Source organism: Megachile rotundata, chromosome 1 (genome assembly GCF_050947335.1).
Source record: "Megachile rotundata isolate GNS110a chromosome 1, iyMegRotu1, whole genome shotgun sequence".
NCBI classification, from domain to species: Eukaryota; Metazoa; Arthropoda; class Insecta; order Hymenoptera; family Megachilidae; genus Megachile; species Megachile rotundata.
This window is the reverse complement of record NC_134983.1, coordinates 13,993,760-14,018,204: the sequence shown is the minus strand read 5'-3', so window position 1 is coordinate 14,018,204 and position 24,445 is coordinate 13,993,760. Positions and strand designations below refer to the sequence as shown.

The 24,445-nt window shown below is 35.4% G+C and overlaps 1 protein-coding gene and 2 long non-coding RNA genes across 5 annotated transcripts in view; 2 read left to right on the top strand and 1 right to left on the bottom strand.

Annotated features, from left to right (window-relative positions):
• Positions 1-24,445, top strand: part of dally (division abnormally delayed protein) — a 142,894-nt gene that overhangs the window by 48,696 nt on the left and 69,753 nt on the right. The gene's annotated exons all lie outside the window — the stretch shown is intronic.
• On the top strand, positions 9,941-13,926 carry LOC143264971 (uncharacterized). The gene is made up of 2 exons (XR_013038993.1): positions 9,941-10,205; positions 10,315-13,926. It is a non-coding gene; the product is annotated as an uncharacterized LOC143264971 (long non-coding RNA).
• LOC143264965 (uncharacterized) lies at positions 12,952-15,129 on the bottom strand. 2 transcript variants are annotated; one of them, XR_013038990.1, is made up of 3 exons: positions 14,526-15,129; positions 14,137-14,448; positions 12,952-13,586 (listed from the first exon to the last, which is right to left on the bottom strand). It is a non-coding gene; the product is annotated as an uncharacterized LOC143264965 (long non-coding RNA). The 2 variants fall into 2 exon arrangements; XR_013038987.1 differs by having other exon boundaries at positions 12,954-13,586; positions 14,144-14,448; positions 14,526-15,126.

Genomic DNA, 24,445 nt, shown 5'->3' with positions numbered 1-24,445 from the left:
CAGTATTTTAGGCGTCTGGGGCCCCTGCGGGTTCTTAATCCGGCACTGTCCGTTATACACGAACTTCGATGCTATTTTACCTGCAGTACCTTGTTCACCTCCATATTTTTCGTACTTACTTCCACGGCTCGTACAGCCTCCAGGCAAAAGCATTTTCCCGATATTAGAAGTTTTTTTTCGGTAGTTGATTAAATTGAAATACCTAGTTGGAGGCGTGTTTTCAGCCTGGATATCAGCGTACTCCTTTTTACATTTTTCTCCTTTTACTTCGTACATTTACGTATTCCTGCCTCTTTTGTTCAACCGTTTAGATTGAATTTCTTTTTTCTTGTTACTTTCTATTCCTCCTTACTCTCGGGATATTAATCCCTGACCAACCATTTTGCGTTATTATTGTTTCTTTAATTCACAGCCTAGACGTGCGAATGCGCAATGACTTTTTCTTTTGTTATTTATGACGAGAATGCGTATATAAATCTTGCATTGTAATTAAAAAAAACTCAATTCGTAATCAAGCTGTTGTACGTTTTTAACGTGGCTGTGTATTCGGTGAAACAAAATTGTAGCACTGTTCTATATGTGTAGTATTCATAATTCATATTTGTACATAATATACATATGTACATTCATATTACACATATGATATATTCACATATTTACATAATAAAGTATACATCTATCTATCACTGCTATCTTGTTTATAATAAGGTAAATATTGTCTAAATTTCAGAAAACTACATTTTTTCAATTTCCAAATCTTCAGTTCTATCCAATTTTTAGATTTCTTAAATTTTCTAAAATTCCTGAATTCATGATATTATTAAGATTTCCAGCTCAAGTTCCCCAAACTCCCACTTTCAAAATTCTTAAGCTCACTCTCAAATACCAGCAATCTCTAAGTCTTCCAAATGACAGAATATCCGAACCTCCAAATTTCTCAAACTCGAATATCCCAAAATTCCAAAGATCTTGTATAAGATCGAACTGCTACCGCTCGTGGCCGCCACGTGTACAATTCCTCAGCTACCACCGAAATGCAAACATTAATTGTTCCACCAGTATTGCGAATTTTTTGTTCGTCTGGAAGAAACTGGTATCCGAAATATGCCGGTACTTCGTCACACATGTTCAACGAGCGATTTCTCGTTGTATGCCTCGAAAGCAGTTCTCGCGATTTCAAACACTTGTCCCATTTGTGTGCATCCCCTCGATTGAACACGCTCTCCGTCTCCCAGTGAGGAACAATCTTATTTGCCGAGACAATACCATCTGACGATCGTCAGAGTGCAATGTAAGTATCGGAGTCTGGCTAGCCTTCCTTCGGCCAACTTGCTCCCCGTTTCGCTTCTATTTTCTTCCTTTCCGCGACTTGCTCCCTTTCCGTCCTCGAAACAGCTCGTGGAACGCAATTAAAAGTTTCTCACATAGAGACCGTGCAGAAACGGCGACAAGATCGATCCTCGGTCGAAATAGATTCCCTTCTTGCGCCGGCCATCCCGCGGGTACAATGTTGGATCGATTTACAAGTGGATCAACTGTTCCGACTATATCTTCGCTGCTCGTTTAAAAGGGGATTACGCGGCCAATGCATTTTTAATTGCGCCGGTTATTCGGAATGGCTTTTAACGGTAGGGTACGTGCATTATTCCAGCCGGGCTTTCGTGGTTTCAGTTTTTGCTTTATTCAACCGGTCTCTCGCCGTGGATCGTGCAGTCACCCGTTCGAGCCGCTTGAAAGTTTTATCTCGTCGGTTATGGGATCAAAATCTGAATAACAGTCTGTACATTCTAAGCGATGTCCTTTAGTTTCTTTTGATATTTGCTTTTCTTATCTGCCGCTGATAGGCTAGATTTACGCATTTCGCAATCCTTGCACTGACATACCGAAATTGAATACCGGCTTCGAGATAAAATCTCTGTGAGGACGAATCGTAATAACTCTTATTAAATTGTAATAGTTTTTTTCGAAAAATATTACTTATTTATTATCTGTGTTGTTTTTAACGCGATGGGTGATTAGCGATGTAAAAGGAGCAAACGGAAAGAGATTGTTATGTCGAGACAGTAAGTTAGTATACTCACAAGTTGACAATATGTACACTCATGGATTAAAAGATAAAATTGAAAAATTAAGTATACTTGTTAATAATCTGTCTGGTCACAAATACCCGTTTTCACTGCGGCAGCCATCGTGCTAAATTATTTACAGGAAATGAGAAACTTTTGACAGCTCTTAACGTTGATATACACTAAATTGAAAGGTGAAATTGAAAGATTAACCCTTGGCCTATAACATCGTCACTTGTGACGCACATGACAGTTCAAACGGGACAAATCAGATTGATATTTTCACAGCAGTTGAGTTCAATTCTAACATAATCTGCATAAGCAGAATGCAATATGTCTAATACTTTTTGCAGTTGTCTTTATCTTAAAATTACAATAATTAGTTACCTGTTAATCACCTAGAAAACTGTATTTTAAATACCCTTGTTAACCTGTTTTCTGTGTCTGACCACAAACTTCACTTTCCACTGTGACACAGTGTTAATATGTATTCAACATGTTAAATCTATTAATTATTACATTTCTCTGTTAAATAACACTATCGAACATTAAAGCTAGAGATTTCATATAATTTATTAAAACTTATTGCTTTCTATTTTATACCTAATTTTACAAGCGTGCTTGAAGCCATAAAAGTTCTTAATGGATCATAAATGGTGCATTTATCGTCGCTTTTAAGTTATTTTTCATTTTTAACGTAGTTTCTAGTACAATCTTTTATTTTTACGTTTGCTTTGAACGAAAGCTCATTTCTGCCGCTGAAAATGGACAAATCATTTTCTCGCAATTCATTGTGAACCGGAATAAAAGAAACCTATTGTACAAGTAGAAGTGTTTCCCTTTTCTGTTCATTCCATTTTATGGCACGTTATAAAAGTAAAATATAGTTTCTGTTGTTGCTGAGGGCGCTGTTCAACCTTGCGACTTTTGTCCATAAAAATGTTATACCGTTAAAGGTATCTGAACATTTTTATTTTAACATAAATTTAAATTTGTTTTTCTCGTTGATCGTATTATACCGTATTTCAATTTTTCTTTATTATTTTCTTTAACATCGTTATATCCAACGATTTTCATGCGTCTTACAATAATTATTTTTTATTACTTTCATAACATTGTCTTCGTACAAAAATATTCAATTTGAGTTATTTTTATATTCGATCATATGTAACACTAGCTAATTAATAATTAAACAAACTCAGTATCTCTGTAAAAGCCATTCAAATGCACCGCACAAATATATTCCAAATTATTAAATTAAATATTCGATCAAATTACCGTGTATTTCAAATATTTCGCAATTGCTACTAATTACACTTGCATCTGTAAAACGCTGATAAACTTTGTTACAAACCGAGTTTCGAATTAAAATGTCTGGAGGTTCTGTCGAGAACAGATTACATATTCGAACGTTTTTCCAACCGCGGAAGAAACTGTTGTCGGCGAAGCAACAAAAAAAAGTTTTACTTGTTTTTACTGTAAACCATCCGATCGAACGATAAAAGTTACGACGCGCTTTTTATGAAACAGAAAGAAAAAAGTTGATACCGGTTCTATGCGGTGAATCAGAACGAACGCGAATTAGTCAAAGTAACGTCTGCCGCAAACGATAAGGGTAAAGGTTACCATTTCCACGTCGAAGTTTTTCAAACGTTTTGTGCGCGTAGTGCGATCGATTTAAGGCTGAATCAATTTCTCTTGATTTCAATTTCCTCCTCGTTAACACGAGATTACGTTCGAAAGAGTTCCGCTGAAGTGGCTACTGAAAATTTCCTTTCAAACTGTTATCTATTCGGATGCTTTAAAAGATTTTCTCCTTTGTTTGTGATTTAATGAATATTCAGTTGTATATTATATTTTTGTATTCTCGTTTTATTATATTTTATTCTCAATTATTATTTTTTACTTTAGTTTATTTTATAATGTGGTTCATTTTTGCGAATTCATATTTTTGCCTCGGTTCTTTGCAAATTTTATTTACTGTAGCAAAGTGATGTGAATTTTATGTCTTTGTTGGGTTATTTAAAAAATTCAAAGATACTCAATTTAAAAAGATATGACGTATCTAAATGATCAAACTTTGAGATTAATAATTTCCTAAATTTTCGAACGAATTAATAGACGAATTACTAGATTACTGTCACTAATTAACAAATGACTAAATTGAAAAAGTTTGACAGTAGAATCCCCATCCCTCCAGGGCCTCGTTTGTTCCACGATACCTCAGAGTAACGATTGCAAATGTAATCGATACGAATCAATATGTTGGCTCCGAATGGAGAACAAAGGCGTAGCCGAATCCAGAGGAGGGACACAAGAATAAATGTGCTACTTTTTGCTCGGTTCAGAACAACGTAGAACCAGCAGTTCGCGTACCTGTTCATACCTGGAGGCTCATTCTCTTGTTCATCCATGTTTCTCTCTATACAAACATTTTCCATGTAACGAGGAACACGCACACGGAAATTCGTACGACAGAAGGGCTTTGTTCATATCCTTTTGCAACTTTTTCGTGATCCGGTCTCTGTCGAAGAACTGAATCGATGAACTCATTCAACCTCCGATCATATTTTTTAACATGAACCATATATTATTCAAGTACACAAATGCTGTTGAATATTATACTTACTCAAATACACAAATGTTGTTGAATGTTATACTTAGCGAATACATAAATGTTGTTGAAAAATTTTTATAAATTCACTGTATGTAGAATTGTATTTGTATTGCATGTATTTTGATACATGTGTGCAGGGTAGAAGTAGTGTCGTTCAAGTTTCCATAGAGATTTGAAGACGTATGGGATTTTAAGTCTTTTTACTTGGAGACACTTTTGGGTAGCAATTTTAAAAGTGTCTACTTGAAAAGTTTTATTTTTTCATTATTAATTATCAGTGATTTATTAACTATTATTCTATCTCTATTAGTACTACCATTTGTAGACAATGATTTAAAAGTAGACAGATTTAGAAAATATTATATTTATGAATTGTTATATGAAAATATAGCATGATTGCTGTATGAAACTAAATACTGAGAGTCACTTGTAAAGGGTTTAACTGAATAAGAGTCACCAGATTTTGACAAAAATGTGGAGTTATGAAGAAAAAGCTGACACTATGTTGAGACGTTAGCAACATAGAAATTCATACGTCGAATAAAATAATCGAGTCCGTTTTGCGGGGCGGTCCGCCCTTAGATACTTGTACCTGAGAGCGACGCCCAGGGGGTCCCATGGGTCCCATGGAATCCAATAATAATTCCACCGGTCGCCGGTCCGTGGGCGCATTCTGCTTGCATTACGTGTCTGCATTCCACGTGGCCTTTGGCCCCACCCCGACGAGGGGCCTCAAGGATCGTTAAGGTAGCACCTTAACGGCCCTTTTACGAAAAGACGCCCAAGGTGGTGTTCTCGCGGCCCCATGTCGCTCATTATTATTCACTCTGCGTTCTAACCTCTTTGCAAACTCTCACTGTAGTCATTTTCCAACCTTTTGACTAACCAGCAAGAAATGTTAGGGTAAATGTACCATCCAATTTTCGGAAATCAAGCTCTGATAAAATCATCAAGTATATCGAATTTGCATAATGTTTGCAAATTTTACGAAATTTTTAAGCTTTAGCCTTTTAAATGCAAGTATCTAGATTTGCTAAATTTTGTAATTTTTTGAAATTTTCAGTTTCCTCATTTTTTTATATAAATTATGGGATTCGATTTTCTAATTTTCTAATGGCCTTTCAAATTCTTCAAGTGGCTAGATTTGCAAAAATTTTTTAATTTTATGAATTTTTCAATTTCCTGATTTTTTGTATACAAATTCTGGAATTGCATTTTTTAATTTTCTAACTTTCTAATGGCCTTTCAAATTCTTCAAGTGGCTAGATTTGCAAAAATTTTTAATTTTATGAATTTTTCAATTTCCTGATTTTTTGTATACAAATTCTGGAATTGCATTTTTTAATTTTCTAATTTTCTAATGGCCTTTCAAATTCTTCAAGTGGCTAGATTTGCAAAAATTTTTTAATTTTATGAATTTTTCAATTTCCTGATTTTTTGTATACAAATTCTGGAATTGCATTTTTTAATTTTCTAACTTTCTAATGGCCTTTCAAATTCTTCAAGTGACAAGATTTGCAAAAATTTGTAATTTTATGAGTTTTTAAATTTCTTGATTTTCGTATACAAATTTTGGAATTGCAATTTCTATTTTTTTAATGGTCAATGCATTTTGTTATAATTATATATATTATATCATTATTTATTGTACTTTACATTATATCATAATTCATTGTGCTTGACAGTATACCATAATTCATTATACTTTACATTATATTATAATTGTACTACGTTATGTTATAATTCATTATAATGTTTAGTTCTGTATACAATTCATTTTAAAATTCATTTTATAGATAAATTGTTATGATGCTACGTTATATTATAATTCATTACAATGTTCAGTTCTGTATACATTTCATTCTAAACTTCATTCTATCGCTAAATTCTCATGGTGAACAAAATACAAATAATAATAAAGAAAAAAAAATTAAATTACTTCGATGTTGCGTAAATAATTCACCGACGAATTAACTCATCCCCGAATGAAAGGTCAAATAAAAATACCATCAGAAAGTTGTATACTTGTGGATGTAACATCATCGAGTTAAAATAATTTCTGAAAATAGTCTACATAATTGCACATCTGTCTGAGAACTTGTTTGCTCTCTCTTTCTACCTCTTATCCTTGCTCGTTTTAATTAAATCAACGCGAGAAAATGTTCGGAACGTTGTTCGTGTACTTAATTGTTTTACAGCGTTTGCTTCGCGCGGAATTTTGTAGAAATCAGAGACACAATTTTTAAACCCACGCTCTATCGCGTTTTAAATAACTGAATTCTAAAGTAATTTTTTCAGCTGTTTGAAATGACTATTACGTTCTATATTGGATGATTTTATTGTTAAGCAGAAGACCATTGATATCACCGCGGGAACATTTTGATTCACCCTTCTGACAATATGAACGCAATTAGGTTACGTAAGATAATAAAATTGATGAATAGGATTGAAATGCCATTGAATAGCATTTCAAAGTAATTTGATAAAACACCGTGAACATGTCGTCGATCAATTGACAGAGTTGTACCAGCTGAAAAAATATAAAAATGTGTTTGGTTTTCTAAAATTAAATGCACGTAATTCCTGAAGACTTTCGATTAAATAAATTATATCTTTCGTCAGATTACATACTTTACCAGCAAGTAACGTTAATACAATCGAATTTTACGCCTGTTATTCAAAAATTGAAATTTTAAAAGCTATTCAAGTATTATAAACTTGATGAATAGCCACTCGTCACAAAATATAAATACCAAGTTGCACGTTCTATACAATATTTCTTTGAATTCTCTGTAAAATTGATTGTGTTGTTAGACCCTCGAGCTGTTTCATCCACCTCAGAAAGCTCGCCGAGTGTACGCTATACTTGAGCTTCGATTATACTGTTTACCCTCCTCCTGTCTGATGATGAAAGTGACTCGTATCGATTGAAAATCCATTCTAGAGGATATTTCGAAACAAGTACGGCGAAGTGGCTGGAAATCGATTCCTTCTGCCGGCTGAATGTTAACCGTCTTTTCTAGAGGACAGTTCAACATACATATATGACCTTCCTGCACAAGGTAGAGAAGAAATGAACAGCACTTAAGTGACAATCGTTCTTGCGTTAAATACATTTTACTTGATACAAATTCAAATGTGTCAACTTGCTGGCTTAGCTAATGTGTCACTAACCAGCAAACTTTTATTGCGTTAATTATTCTAGGGTATAAGATATTTCAAGAATACAAAAGTATAACAGCAGAGAATTTGGGTGTTTGGAGGATTTTTATAGAGGAGGATTCTTTTAGTTGTGAAGATTTGCAAATTGGACTTTAGGGATTTTATTATGTACTAATTTTAGCATTTAGAAATTTAGATGTGTAAATGTTTCGACGTCTGGGGATATGGAGATATTGGGAATCCGGGATATTGGGATTTGGGGATATTGGGATTTGGGGATATTGGGATTTGGGGATATTGGGATTTGGGGATATTGGGATTCGGGGATGTTGGGATTCTGGGATATTGGGATTTGGGGATATTGGGATTTGGGGATATTGGGATTTGGGGATATTGGGATTTGGGGATATTGGGATTTGGGGATATTGGGATTTGGGGATATCGGGATTTGGGGATATCGGGATTTGGGGATATTGGGATTTGGGGATATTGGGATTTGGGGATATTGGGATTCGGGGATATTGGGATTTGGGGAATGTGGGATTTGGGGAATGTGGGATTTGGGGAATGTGGGATTTAGGGAATGTGGGATTTGGGGAACGTACGATTTGGGGAACGTGGGATTTGGGGAATATGGGATTTGGGGAACGTGGGATTTGGGAAATTTGAGATTTCGAAAATTTGGGATTTGAGAAATTTGAGATTTGGAGAATTTGGAAATTGGGAGAATCTGGGATTTAGGAAATTTGGAATTTGGGGAATTTGGAATTTGGGAAATGTGGAATTTGGGGAATTTGGAATTTGGGAAATCTGGAATTTGGAGAATCTGGAATTTGGGAAATGTGGAATTTGGGGAATTTGGAATTTGGGGAATCTGGAATTTGGGAAATCTGGAATTTGGGGAATCTGGAATTTGAGGAATCTGGAATTTGGAGAATCTGGAATTTGGAAAACCTAGAATTTGGAGAATCTGGAATTTGGAGAATCTGGAATTTGGAAAATCTAGAATTTAGAGAATCTGGAATTTGGGGATTTTGGGAATTTGTAGGTTCAGAAATTTGAAAATTTGAGAATCAAAATCTTACTATTTACTAATCGAAAAATCAAAAATGTGAAAAACCCTAAAAACAAGAATCTGCAATTTCGAAAATTAAAGTATCTAAAAATCCAAAAATCTGTAAAATTAAAATTTTGTAACTATAAATTTTAACATTTGAAAATTCAAAACTTCGAAAGTTTAATAATCTACGACTCTCAGAATATCAAAATCCATAAATTTAAAAACTCCCAGTTTTACATAGGAGTTTTCATCACAATACTACATTGCAATACAAATAATTGACTACGACTCAATAATTTTTCCGTGTTATTGAAACTTTACGGACGGCTAGTATTTATCGATTGTTGCGTCGGTATTTATTGCCGTTGACAATTAAATACGTGTGAATGGCTCATAAACGTAGGAAACAGCGATTTATCGATGCTTTCATTGGACGCATCGGTTCTTCCGTCTTTCATCGATGCTAATTAAATTACTGCAGTTACTGAGCATCGCAGTTGACATTAATTTCTTGGTTTAATTAATTGCATGCGTATTAATTATCCCATTAATGGATGCCTTTTGTCGAATCTGATGATGAATATTAGCGTTCTACGATAACTCGATAATTAACACTCGTGAAACGAAAAATTGTAGAATTATTTACTGGTAGATAAGCGATTATACCAGCTGGTCAGGAAATTTATCAAAGCCGATCCATGACTAATCCGTTGAATTATTAGGTTGTTGCATATCGAATGACGGATTTCGAAACGTAGAAAGTCTGACATGATTTGATAACATGAAAATACCGCAAAATAGCACGCATGTCACGTCAGACCGTGTCAAATACTTTATCTTTCGAAACTAACACTGGATATGTGATTTAATACTTCACTTTCATTTTACAGTGTAACTATAAAACCTTTTTTAAATATTTATAACTTTACATTAATCAAAGTTAATAGAATCTCAATTTAGAAACTTCTCCATTATCGATCTAAATAATAAGATAAACCCTTGTTGTATGATTTTTTCAATTTTCAAAGAAAAATATTTCTAAACTCTCTGATACTTGTAAGAAAATTATAATATTTTCTATTAAAATATTCTATTAAATATTTTTTGTGAAAAAATGCATTCAGTATGTACAAAGCAATATGAGAAAGCGCAGTACAACAGAAATTGCAAAAGGTGTCGCAAAAACTGTAATAAATTCTGTCAGACCTACTCACTCAAGATTGTTGAAGGATTTAGTAGATACCAAAATGCATAAGAAACTATTTCATCAAAATACAGTGACAGGAAAATGAAAGCTGATGTGAGTCACGAAATGTAACTATATTATTCCATCTCTATAAAAGTTGGGTCACGGCGACAGCAATCTACCCGTTGCTAAATTCCATCTTTTGCGAACCTTTTCCATTTAGGTATTCCATATTCTATCCCGGTCTCCCTGCTGTACCTGTAACGAGATGGACGCAGAGGGAACGCGTCGACGAGAAAAAGAAGGAGAATAACGGAAAGAGACTGTTCCTTTAATAGGGGGAAAGAGACGAAGGTGCAGAAAAAAAGGATACTTTCATGAGACAAGGTAAAGAGGGAGGATAGAGACAACGAGGAGGACCACGGGAAGGTTAAGTCAGACAGAGAACAGTTAGATACGCGCCAGGTTCCCTCGGGTATAACAGGTTCCCTGAAGCTTCCTTTTTAACCCCTGTGATTCTCTGTCCACTCCAACTGAACATCGATTTTATTCCATTAAATTCTTTTAGAACGCATTAGGAATTCATAGTATTCTAAATATGCTTTTAATTTTTTTTTAGTTAGATGTGTAACAATCTTATGCAACAGATTTCTGAATAACTAGGACTTTTAATCGTTGTTATTATACTTGCTCTTTTGAATTAATCATTCATTATGGTGTTATTCATACGAGTATTTGTAGCTGTTTGGAGTATGGGAATGTGGAGCCTGGGTGTATGGAAATTTGGGGATCTAGGGATTGGATATGTGGAAATTTGTAGATCTGAAGATTTGCACATGTGGACATTTAGGGATCTCAAGATTTGTATAAGTGGATTTTAGAGATCTCAAGATTTGGATTCGTGGAACTTGTAAGAATTTGGGTATGCGGATGTGTTTGAACATGGATCAAATAGGAACTTGGACATTTCATAACCTACAAATTTGGAGATTTTCAAATTTACAAATTTCAGACTTCCAGAATTTGAGAAACTGATCAATTCAGTAATCTCTCAATCTCTCAATTTCTCAGCTGAGAATTTGAGACATTGAAAATTTGCTAACTCGAAAGAAATTTGCAAATGCAAATATTTCTGAGGAAATTTCCAACGAGTTATCCGAAGAAGGTTGCATACACGTGTAGGAGCGGTCCTCGTATCTCTCCGTCGTTCCATTTTGCTTCCCTTCCTCCAAGTTTCGCGTGCCAACGACCAACAGGAGACCCAGTCCCCGACTGATCGAGACTTAATACGTGTCTCTCGGGAATTCCGGCCGCGGGAGCTGGGAACTCGTGTTTTTCACGAAATAGCCGTAACGCTACGAATAATCGTGCCAAGGTGATTTCTTATCCCGGTGAAATTATCAGGCCTCGCATACCTGGCCAATTAAAAAAATTGCAAGATGCTCTCGACTATTTTTCGTGGCGGCCTTCTGAAAACTTTGTCGGCGACCGATCGAATCCCGACCGTATCCGATTAAGCGGTTTTCATCCTGTAACTATTGGATTCCTGGTGTTTCGTTCATATTTAAGATAGCTGATCGTAACCGAATAATGGCGTGTAATCACGGGTTCTGAACGATGCTCATAGAGAAAGAGGATGAAACTGTTTTCTCTTTTACGAGTCGCAACTTCGCGTGGCCATTACGCTCCTGCTAGTTATTACTCTTACGCGACGGTATAACGTGAGATTATATTATTAAGAAATAACGCTAGTCGATGTTTCCGTGTCTCGATTATACAGAATTTCTTAATTCGAAAATCGTACGATTCGTATAATAATAATATATTAATTGCTGTAATTCGTTCAGATTTGCAGACATTGTCTTGTCGAACTTCGGTCTAGCTGTTTCAGCTAATTGGATCATTTCGAACATGACCTCTTTTTATTCTACTCGTTCTACTTATGCTAATTACTGTTACAGTAAGTCGAGTTCACATCTTAGAATAATTCAAGAGAAGATCCCGAAGTACCTGCCAAAAGAGTGTGCACTTCCTGTACGTCAGTTCGAGTCCAACTTACACGAACGATATTTTTTTAAATTCCTAACTAACCCATGATCAATCGTTTGCAAATAACGAATTTCAATTTTGCGAAGGCTTGATCGTTGTCCACATTAACATCATTTCACAAAAATCGTTGATCATCCACTACAAGATTTCGAAATAGCTAATAACGTATCTATAGCGAGTGGACAGACAGGAGATTGATTCGAGAAGAGAATTCGCAAGGTATTCGTAGTAGTTGCACGCAATTATTCGAAGTAGGCACCGAAAATACCGATGGAGGAATGGGTCATTGATTCCTCGAGCGGCATCGTGCCAATGCTTCTTCTTCTTCTTCCTCCACCTCGTTCGTCTCGTCTTTCTCTTTTTTCGGCGGTCTCCACGCGTCGTTCTTCGTGGGTCGTGGATGCCGGATGATTATATCGACCGCGTAGGAGGCTGGACCGTAGCCAGGAAAGTCGCGGCTAACTTCGGTATATGTTCGTTCACCCAACACGTATCCAAAAGACGGCGATAGAAAAAGAGAGGGAGAAGGAAAAAATATTTATTACTTGCAAGGGAATCGGATCCCTCGATAGCGTTCCGCCGCAACTGCAACAAATTCTCCATCGCGTGTACCAGTTTGAGTAATAAGACCGTTCGGGCTTTCAAACGGTCCTACATTTTAGGGTCAAAGCGCGATGGCAGATTTTGGTAAACGGGGTGGTAAATAAATCAAATTTGTACGATAACTTGTCGAGATAAAACTTTGAATCTTGATCGAGGGTGGCCAAGGAAGTCTTTTCTGCGAACCATGGCGAAAAATTTCAGAATAGAGACGTTTCGTGCGCATTAACCTCTTCCCGTTTATTCTAACATATTTCTATACATATCTATACATATTTCTAAATACTATAGTTAGTATTTTGCTTTATCTTCGTCAGATCTATCATAGCTAACAAGATTAAAAACTAATTTTGTCTCAACCTTTATTTGCGATTCAGATTAATTTATAGGAAAATGTCGCAGACGAAGAAACAGTACAAATTCAATTTCAATAACAGTACAATACATTATCAATTTCAATAACAGTACAAATTATTCAGTCTTGTTAATTTTTGTTTGTCGAACGGTGTAAAGCAAGCGACAAATGTGGTGAGCATCTTTCGTGTACCCTGCAAGTGGAAGTTTACGAAGGAAGCCATGGTTAGGATGCATGTACGTCATCGGTGCACTAAAACCAAGAACCAAGCCGAGTCTGGACAATTTGCCAGAAGCGTAGATTATATATGGCATCGATAAATTATTTGTTCGGATGATTTAGATATCCACATACAGCGAAAATTCTGCTAAAGGAAATTTATTTTTGGCTGAGTTTCCTTCGTTCCACGCTGTTCGTGCTAAAATCAATCCATTTTCTGTTGAAATACTACGTGCAGAAAATACGCATGATAACCGTGTATGTAACAATTTCTGAAACATATACAACGTATATACAATGGTTTTCAATGTACAGGTATTTATCGACACTAGGCATGTGAACGGCATTAACTGATCATTTAGAAATAACTTTATCTTTATAATTAAGTTATTGCCGTGTTTAGCCAACAGCATGGGCAAATGAATAACAACTCCTAAAGGAATCGACCGTTTATCTGTGCATCTACCAGCCAACTAAATTGCACTGCACAAGCCACGATTATGTGAGAGCATATACGAGATAGATGTATTACATTTCACGTTTAATTAATCGACTGACTCGACACCGTGTAAATACGCGTACGCAAATAAACCACGAACACTTCTATCGAGATTCAATCAATTAATGAATATTAAAGCGAGAATTTTGTACGCAAGATGCTCGTGAGCTACCAGAGACACTTGGGAACTGTGTGACAATAATGGTTTTTTGAAATTTCACAATGGTTTCCATTCTTTTTTCTTTTGCAACTTAAAAATCAGAACAGTTGTTCAATATGTGATCTGTTTAGAATGTTTTAAAGATAATTTTCTTAGTACTTACCATTTACTATAATTTGCACAAAGGTCTAATTCTGCTGCAGACATTCGATAACCATGAAATATATGAACTTTTCAATTTTAAAACTTGAGAATGTTTTCCTTTCTTGTTAACTATTCTTGCAACTTCAAAAATCAGGACAGCTATTCAATATACGATCTGTTCCAAATGTTTCAAAGATATTTTTCTTAGTTCCCATCACTTACTATAATTTGCACAAAGGTTTAATTCTGCTGCAGACATTCGATAACCATGAAATTTATGGACTTTTCAATTGTAAAACTTGAGAATGTCTTCTTTTCTTGTTAACTATTTCTGCAACTCAAAAATCAAGACGGCTATTCAATGTCACTGATTAAGTTTAAAATATTCTAAAAATATTTTTCTCGTACCTCATTCAGTGTATCGTTGATAATTTGTACAAAGGCCGAATTTGTTGCAGTCGTTCTAAATAGCTATCGAATTATACGTACGTGTAATTCTGACATTTATACGTGTATACGAGTGGTTATTCGGAAATTATGACAGCTTGGCCAGTTTAACCAGCTAGGAAATACGGTTGTTCCGTGTATATTCCTGACATATGTATGTATAGAAACGTCGCTTTATATTCCTGGTATAATTGATCGCACAACAGCGTTTGTACGATTTACATCGAACAAACTGGCCAATATATAAAACCATCCGCAATCGCACGATTAATTGTTTATAGCTCCAACGATAGGTACGACGTAGATAGCACCGAAAATAACTTGTAAACGTGGAACGGTAAATATCGGGAAGATTCGTATCGTTTTGATATCAACCATGAGGGGAAATTATGCGTTTAATATTTTACATGTTCGTTAAAAGTAGTCTGTATCTCGAAAAGTTACCGCGGTAGTGTACATTAATAGAACAGTGTAAACGGTATACGGGGGATTAATTTATGGTCGCGTTGATACTAAACGGATAAATCGTTAAGTGTTGCACTTGTTTCTAGTGGGACGGCTGATATTTTGTCTTTATTAAATTGAAACGAAAAGAGGGCACGAGAGCATAAAATTACTCATCACCCACGTATAGCTTGCACCATCGCTCAGACAATTACCAACCGCCTGGAAACAGAGCTCCTTATAGATATCGAACCACCCATGAGACGATGCATAATTCCAGCATCCGGGGACCTGATCCGGATTTGTTCTAGTTGGGATGTGAAAATTTAGAAATTTGGAATTTTGAAGAGTTAGAAATTTGGAAGTTTGCAAAGTTGCAAATTGGGAATTGGGGAATTTTGGAATTCGGGATTCCTGGAATTGGGGATTCTGGAATTGGGAATTTTGGAATTGGGGATTTTGGAATTGGGGAATTTTGGAATTCGGGATTCCTGGAATTGGGATTTTTGGAATTGGGAATTTTGGAATTGGGGATTTGGGAATTGAGGATTTTTGGAATTGGAGGCTTTTGGAATTGGGGAATTTTGGAATTCGGAATTCCTGGAATTGGGATTTTTGGAATTGGGGAATTTTGGAATTGGGGATTTAGGAATTGAGGATTTTTGGAATTGGAGGCTTTTGGAATTGGGGAATTTTGGAAATCGGGATTCCTGGAATTGAGATTTTTGGAATTGGGGATTTTTGGAATTGGGAATTGAGGAGTTGGAGAATTCTGGAATTGGGGAATTTTGGAATTGCGAAATCTTGGAATCGGGAATTTTGGAATTAAAGAATTCTGGAATTGAGGAGTTTTGGAATTGGGAATTTTGGAATTGGAGGATTTTGGAATTGGGGAATTTTGGAATTGGAGAATTCTGGAATTGGGGAATTTTGGAATTCGGGATTCCTGGAATTGGGATTTTTGGAATTTGGGGATTTTAGAATTGGAAATTTTGAAACTGGAGGATTTTGGAATTGGAGAATTCTGGAATTGGGGAATTTTGGAATTGCAAAATCTTGGAATTGGGGAATTTTGGAATTGGGGAATTTTGGAATTGGGGAATTTTGGAATTGCGAAATCTTGGAACTGGAGGATTTTGGAATTGGAGAATTTTGGAATTGCGAAATCTTGGAATTGGGAAATAAAGGAATTTGGCCATTTCGGAATTTAAAAACGTAGAAATTTGGAATCTCAGTAATATGTGATTAACACACCTTATTTGAAAATTTGCAAACTTCCCTATTGACAAATTCAGAAATACATTATACAAATTTGAAAATCCGTAACTTCATAAATTCTACAATTTCTCCAATTTATTAGCAGAATCGCAGCTACAAATTTAAAATAATAAAATTCTGAAATCCAGGTTTCCGCAAACGGGATTATCGATCGCTCCCATTGGTAAGATATGTTTGAGTATCTATTACACGCTAATTACTGCCCGATCATACGTCAGCCAGTAATGAATGCAAAATTCGCCTGAAAACCCTTCGTCTGCCGCATATCGAATAATCATCGTACGCCAGAATAGGAAGAATCGAACCGAAAAATCAAATCACGGTAAATTCACGTTTCTGGAATTATTACGAAACAATTGGCTTTATTCTTCTCGATTGGGTACGCGCGTGACGTTCGAAAATCGCTGAGCTGACCCAGAAAATGGAACGAAACATCAGGAGTTAGAGACATTTCATGTGTGGAGTTACACATGAAAATAGGACAAAGACCGAAACGACATGTACGGTACTAAACATTCAAAAGACCGCTAAGAGGACAACGAGCGTGTATCCTGGCAAAGTCCTCGTAGATCCTGATATTCTTTTCCGGGCACGTATGACGACACGACGTCGGTGCAGAAAATTCAATTCGATCGTGAATTCCTTGTCGGTTCACCGGACGACCAGTACCTCGTCAAGAGTGAAATGTCAACGTGCTAGAACTTTTGGTAGACCAAGCTGCGTGTTTTGACTGTGTTCTACATGTCTCAGGGTTTTACCGAGTCGTTCGAAAGGAGCTTCGGGGCGAATTTAGTTCAACAACGAAAAACGCTTATAAACTGTTCATCACCTCTTAACACTAAAACTACCGAAACGGTGAAATGATCGGTTCACAAGTTTAGAATTATACGTTCCACGATTCGTTCAGATGCAAAAGCAGATATCGTAAATTTGAATTAATTTTCAATCGTATGAAAATGTATTCGCACGAATATCCGTAGTTGCAAATATCAATTTTAATTGCAGAGCTTTACTTACGTTCGCAAACCTGGAGCCGTGCCAACGTTTTGCGAGCGTACTTTTTTTATCTTATTTTTCACGCACGTTCGCAGTTTTCAACAGGTTATCTTATTTTTCTGGTGTCCTGTTTCGCTCCTCGTATAAAATACTTGGCGTCATAATTTTGGTATTTGCAAACGGATCTCATAATTTCTTTGTTCGCATTTTGTGGACAATGACCGAATAAATATAATACAAATTTTAAAGTGTCACATCCTGGCATTTCCAAAGTTAACACTAGAACGATCAGTCAAAATTACTTTCAGATTTCCCATTTTATATTACAAAATTTGATTGTAGTGATTTTATGAAAATTTCTGTCATATCTTGTTAAGATAAAAGTTGTACATGTAACCTGATGTTTCGAGGTCTTGTGATTTTCAAATGGAATTAAACTGCTGGTCAGTAATGGAGATACGGTAACTAGTAAGGTACACTGGCTTTACTAAGTTAACGAAATATTGCAGTGTTTCGTATTAGTTTCTCTATTCGTCAGCAATCTCTCCTGGGTCCTTTGATCGAACGATCACGAGAACAGAAATTCTAGTTGAATTAGAAGCACCGAGCGACGAACGCCCACTGTGAGTGCCGCTCAATCGAATACCGATGGAATTTCATTAATTAAGCTACTTGGAATTCTTTCATTCCACTTAATTCACTGTCCAGAAAGTGTGATATGTTTGCAATGAATGTAGATATTATTTTACGATATTGTTTATTTTATTCAAATTCTTAAATTTTTCAAATTCTTAAATTCTCAAATCCCCCAATTCTCAAATTTCCAAATTCCCAAATTCTCAAATCCTCAAATTCCCCAAATCCCAGATTTCTCAAGTCCCAAATTTTCCAATTCTCAAATTCCCCCAATTCTTAAATTCCCCAAATTCCAAATTCCCCAATTCTTAAATTCCCCAAGTTCCAAATTTCCCAATTCTCAAATTCCCCCAATTCTTAAATTCCTCAAATTCCAAATTTCCCAATTCTCAAATTCCCCATATCCCAAATTCCCCATATCCCAAATTCCCCAAATCCCAAATTTCCCAAATCCCAAATTTCCCAAATCCCAAATTTCCCAAATCCCAAATTTCCCAAATCCCAAATTTCCCAAATCCCAAATTTCCCAAATCCCAAATTTCCCAAATTTCCCAAATCCCAAATTTCCCAAATTTCCCAAATTTCCCAAATTTCCCAAATCCCAAATTTCCCAAATCCCAAATTTCCCAAATCCCAAATTTCCCAAATCCCAAATTTCTCAAATCCCAAATTTCCCAAATCCCAAATTCCCCAAATCCCAAATTTCCCAAATCCCAAATTTCCCAAATCCCAACTTTCCCAAATCCCAAATTTCTCAAATCCCAAATTTCCCAAATCCCAAATTCCCCAAATCCCAAATTTCCCAAATCCCAAATTTCCCAAATCCCAAATTTCCCAAATCCCAAATTTCCCAAATCCCAAATTTCCCAAATCCCAAATTTCTCAAATCCCAAATTTCCCAAATTTCCCAAATTTCCCAAATCCCAAATTTCCCAAATCCCAAATTTCTCAAATCCCAAATTTCCCAAATCCCAATTTCCCAAATCCCAAATTTCTCAAATCCCAAATTTCCCAAATCCCAAATTTCCCAAATCCCAAATTTCCCAAATCCCAAATTTCCCAAATCCAAAATTCCCAAATCCCAAATTTCCCAAATCCCAAATTCTCCAATTCTCAAATTCCCCCAATTCTCAAATTCCCCTAATTGTTAAATTCCCCAAATCCCAAATTCCCAAATTCCAAATTCTCCCATTCTCAAATTCCCCATATCCCAAATTTCAAATTCCCCATATCCCAAATTTCAAATTCTCCAAATCCCAAATTCCCCAAATCCCAAATTTCCCAATTCCCCAATTCCCCAAATCCCAAATTTCATATTCCCACTCCTCCAAGCCCCAAATCCACGAACACATAATTTTCCTAATGTACCCAGTGTTTCCGCAACATTATACCGCCTAAAAAATTCCACTTCTTTTCAAACCTCAACGTGCAGTAATTTTTCCTAACATACTCGTGAAATTTGTACTACATTTTTTCAACGTTCTCGCAAACGATCCACGGAAGAACGAACGCAAGAGAACGAATGCAAATAGAGTAGCAAATATTATTCATGATCGCAATTGTAATTGTTATGATTTCTTTGCGCGAGTTGCAAATCCGCGTAGCGAAAGTCGCATGTACGCCAGCAGCGAGTATACGGAAATGGTTTTGAACGTAACCAAACGTTTGTATTTCCCAACGGAGAGTTCTGGACGTGCAGGAATATTCATAGCGTGCACGAACAACCGTTTCTCAAGTTTAGTTACATCAAAGAGATAGGTGGTTTGCTGGTACGCCGTTAGTATCGCGATGAAAGCGCGAACCCGTACATAGAAAGCTCCAAACGCGAAGCTTCCATCGCGTTGAATGCATGGGAATTGAACTTATTTTTATCATATCGTTGCCTCGGGGTATAAGCCGGCTAAAGTTTTTCAACTTTTTCAAAAATCTCTCGTACTTGTGCTCAAAGCAAATACATATCGCCTTCTTTTGTAGAAAGCTTCATAGATTTCGCTCTAATTCTCCTTTTTTATTCATATCATGCATAAATCAGAGGGTGGATGTGAAGAAGAGGATTGATGGCTTTTGAGAGGATCGTACAAATGAAACTAAATAATCTTTTAATCTTACGTATATTTATATTCACCGTTATATACTTGTATGAACACATCGACTTTTTTCTGTTTGAACGAGGAAGATGTTGGAAGAAACTAAACTTGGAACTTTTAAATCTACACATGTTTATATTTGTCGGATTCTTAGATCACAATATTTCAACATTGCTGTATTAATCTATTGTACATCTTCTAGACAGCCTTACAACTAGTGTAGGTTCCTGAAATGGGGGTAGCAGACGCGATTCTATTTCCCTTTGCAAAAAATTCCAAAAACATGAAATCCTCAGAGATCTCGAAGAAACGAATGGAGTCATATTTTTTATGAAGAAAGAAGGTTTGCTTCTGACTTACTAGCTCGGTCGCCATATTGAGTTCTATCACTAATATCCGTAAACCGGAGTGTTCAGATCTGGTTATACGATCCTGCTCTCGTACACCCGATAACGGTTCACCTTGATTTCTTAAAATATAAAACACGAAAGATGACATACCGTGTCAATATTTTTGTCGGACCTCTCACGGTCGAAAGAGTTAAATCGATGCGTCACGGATAAATGACATTGATATTTTCTTCAAGGATATCGCATTAGCGATAAGCGTATTTCTTTCCGTCGGAGAGAGAGCGACACGTCCCAGTTTCGCCATCGTCAATAAATCCAACATGGCGCCGATAGAGCAGTTCGAAACGAAGAAGAAGAACAAGCAAAGATCTCGAGGTACAAAGAGAGCAGGAGGGTACAAGATAACGGGCGAGAAGCTCGGTATTGTATGGAGATAAGAGAAAACGAATAGAAAGAAGAAGCGTCGCGTGGAAATGAAAGGGATGAACATCAGGAATAATAATGAGGAATTATGATTGCTTTGCTGCAACCGTGGACGAAGAAAGACAATAGCTCTTTTTTTCGCTCGTCCAATTACCGGAACGCTTGAGAAAAGCGCCTATAGAAGTCACTGGGCGCGATCAAGAGCACAGGAAATGAGGCCTATAGGCGATGCCGTTCCTATACGTAACAATCCTTTGTATGCCATTCGATCCAGTAATCGATCGTTGAATAACTGTTGTTGTAATCAAAGATAATTCCGCGATGGATGCAGCGAATATAAAGGGATTAAAAGCATGTTTGAGTCCATTGACAGAGCCGATCCTTTGCTCAGAGCACAACGAGAGTTGTTCAAAATGCGATTTAACCCCTATGTGGGTATCCGTCTTCTGCGTTACTAACCGAAGTACCGTTTCAACTGCCCTTGGAGTTCGCGGGATTCGAGGTAAAAGACCGTGTTGTTTCGAACGTCATTAGATGCTGCGTTAGATCGGTAATGACCACCGATGGGAGTAATTGATACTCGTTATAGTACGGAAGTTGGAACTATGGTAAATTGCTGTGCACAAAATGGTTCGCACAGTACTGCAAAATTTGTGCATACGATTTCTGATTGTGGAGGGTTTTATAGAAATTTGTGACTTTGACAGTCACGCTGTTTGGAGATTTGAAAATTTAATTTCGAATTTTTCAATTCTTCAATTTTTCATTTTTCAATTTTTCAATTTTTCAATTTTTTAGTTTTTCACTTTTTCAATTTTTTAGTTTTTTAATTTTTCAATTTTTGAATTTTACAATTTTACAATTTTTCAATTGTTTAGTTTTTCACTTTTTCAATTTTTTAGTTTTTCAGTTTTTCAATTGTTTAGTTTTTCACTTTTTCAATTTTTTAGTTTTTCAATTTTTCAATTTTTTAATTTTTCAATCTTTCAATTTTACAATTTTTCAATTTTACAATTTTACAATTTTACCATTTTACAATTTTACCATTTTTCAATTTTTTCAATTCTTCAATTTTTCCATTTTTCAATTTCCCAATTTCTTGAATTTTCAGTTCTTTAATTCATTAATTTATCAATCTATCGACTTGACAACTTGTCAATTCGGTAATATGTCAATATGTCAATGTAAATTTGCCATTTCCTTAATTTGTCAATATACCAATTCGTCAATACGTCAATTAGTCAATTTGCTATCGCGTCGCGTAGTTACTGTGACAATTTCTAGACTCGCAAATTTCCACAGAATTTAAAAATAAAATTCTGAATTTAGCAGTTTAATTCCTGATCGCTGTAAATTTAATAATTATAAAATTTACAACTGTCCAACAGTAATTATTTCTGACATCGTAAAAACAAGTACATTTAAACTGTAAGTTGATATTGTTTTAGTCGAAGGTATTTAACCTCTCTTACAAATACTGTTTCATCCTGTCCACGGTAAAGGGAATAATTAGGTGTCTAGTTTCTCGAGGATCATTTTGCGTAATTAGGGTTGTCGGTTTTAATGGGATGGTGTTACATTCGCTTAAAATATTACTAGTCTACTCAAGCTTTACGTATAGTTAGCTTTTCTCGACGAGGTACCGTTGTAAAACCGTGGAAAGTAAAAAAGGAATTTTTAATTCATTATCACAACATTTCCATTTGAAAGAGTTTTTCTTTGTCTGCACCGTGGTATATAGATAATTGTTGCTAAGTATAATAATCTCGCAAGGTTTCTGCTTCTCGGATCACAATTTATATTATCAAAGATAGTCGTTATCTTTCGCATTGCAATGTTGGAAGCTACTTAACACGCGATTGTCTTCTAGGAATCTTTATTACGAACGAACAAAGGTAGAGGCACAGTAATGTTATACAAAAATAATTATAAAATAATACACGATGTATAAAATACATATTTTTTGTATATACGAAATAATGTGAGAAATGTTATTACAGATATTGTCATAAATTTGTAATGTTATAAATTTATAAAAATATATAATTTAAAAAATGATACAATTATAATTATTACATACTTTTAATATTTTACCCGTTGTAACAAAAATTTCGATAATCGTATGTCTATTTTGTATCAATGTTTTATTATAATTTATTATTAAATTTAGTGTCCTATCTTTCGAATCTAATTCTTGTATTACTTATTATGTCTTTATCGAAAGATATTCTTATATTTTTGACCGGTAGTACTTCATACTATCCATTGGACAAAAAGTGCACATCCTTAATAACGTTCACACTGGTTAGAGACGGTTATTTATGTCGTATCGACGGCGTATGATTATATTACCGTGTACTTAATGTAATTACCAGTATTTAATTTATGTACACGAGAACAACAATCCACGTGTTTAATTGAGTTACGTCGATTATAGTAACAATTTTGCTTCGATGCTTTTCGCCTTCTTTGACTTGTAATTTTCATTTACATTTAGACTCTAATTGTCTAATTATGTGCTTCAGCCGAGAATTCCTGTGCGTTAATTCGCGCGATCGTGCCGTGATATAAAACTCATACAAATGTAATTTTGGTATACATTTTAAAGCACGCATTTTGAAACAGTTAAATAATGAGCAAAGTAGATTCAAATCATTCTCTGAATATTTATGACCCATCGATAAATGTTCGTTTACAATGTTGATGATTCTTCGTGCGTAATCCGTATTTTAATTACTTTTTTAATGATCCATGATTTGTAGATGTATTGTAACATATTTGATCCTAGAAGTTAGAATTAGTTTAAATTAATTTATTGTTAAATAGCAGTTGCAAGTTAGAGGTAGAATTTTTAAGATAAATTCATTTAATGATCTAATAATGATCAATACAATTTTTGCATTAAAATACAAATTTAAAAGTTACGTTAGAATTACGTTAAAAATAAAATTTACAATGCATCATGTGCACGTGTCACTTATCAAAAACGAGATATCATACAAAGTATCTCTTTATCAAACATTGCATCTTGATACCTTATTACACTGTTCCGAGGATATAAACAAGAGAAAATATGAAATTCTATTAAAGAGAAGCGGCATTTGCATTTTTTGGGTGCATCGTTGCGTTCATGAAGAAAATGAAGTCGAAGATAAATAGACATCGTTATACCATTCAACTCTTCCTCGATTGTTGGAATCCGGATGGGAATATTTGTTATATTTCCAATTTACTGGATTACAACGAACATAAATTCGCGAAATCCACGGTTTATGCAACGGTGTACAGTCAGAGAAATCGAGTATTCTAGGTTAGATAATTCTTAGTTTTGGGAGGAAAATTCTGTTCTTCGACTAACTCGATTTTGAAAGTACACTGACTAGGTTGTTTTAGTCACCTCAGAAATAATTCCGTATTGTCAGAGATAACATTTGATCATCTTGGATAACAGTTTTTCTATTTCTGACCGAGATATAACCCAACTGTGTGACTCTGTATGGCACACAGGTTCGAAATACAGTCGACATAACGTAAATCACACATATGAGATCGTGGGAATCGTACTGTTAATTTCTCTCATATCGTGATGGAATATAAATTCATACCATTTTAATAAAGCAATATTAATTTTATTAAAGTAACATCAAGTGAACTGATTATTATCGGT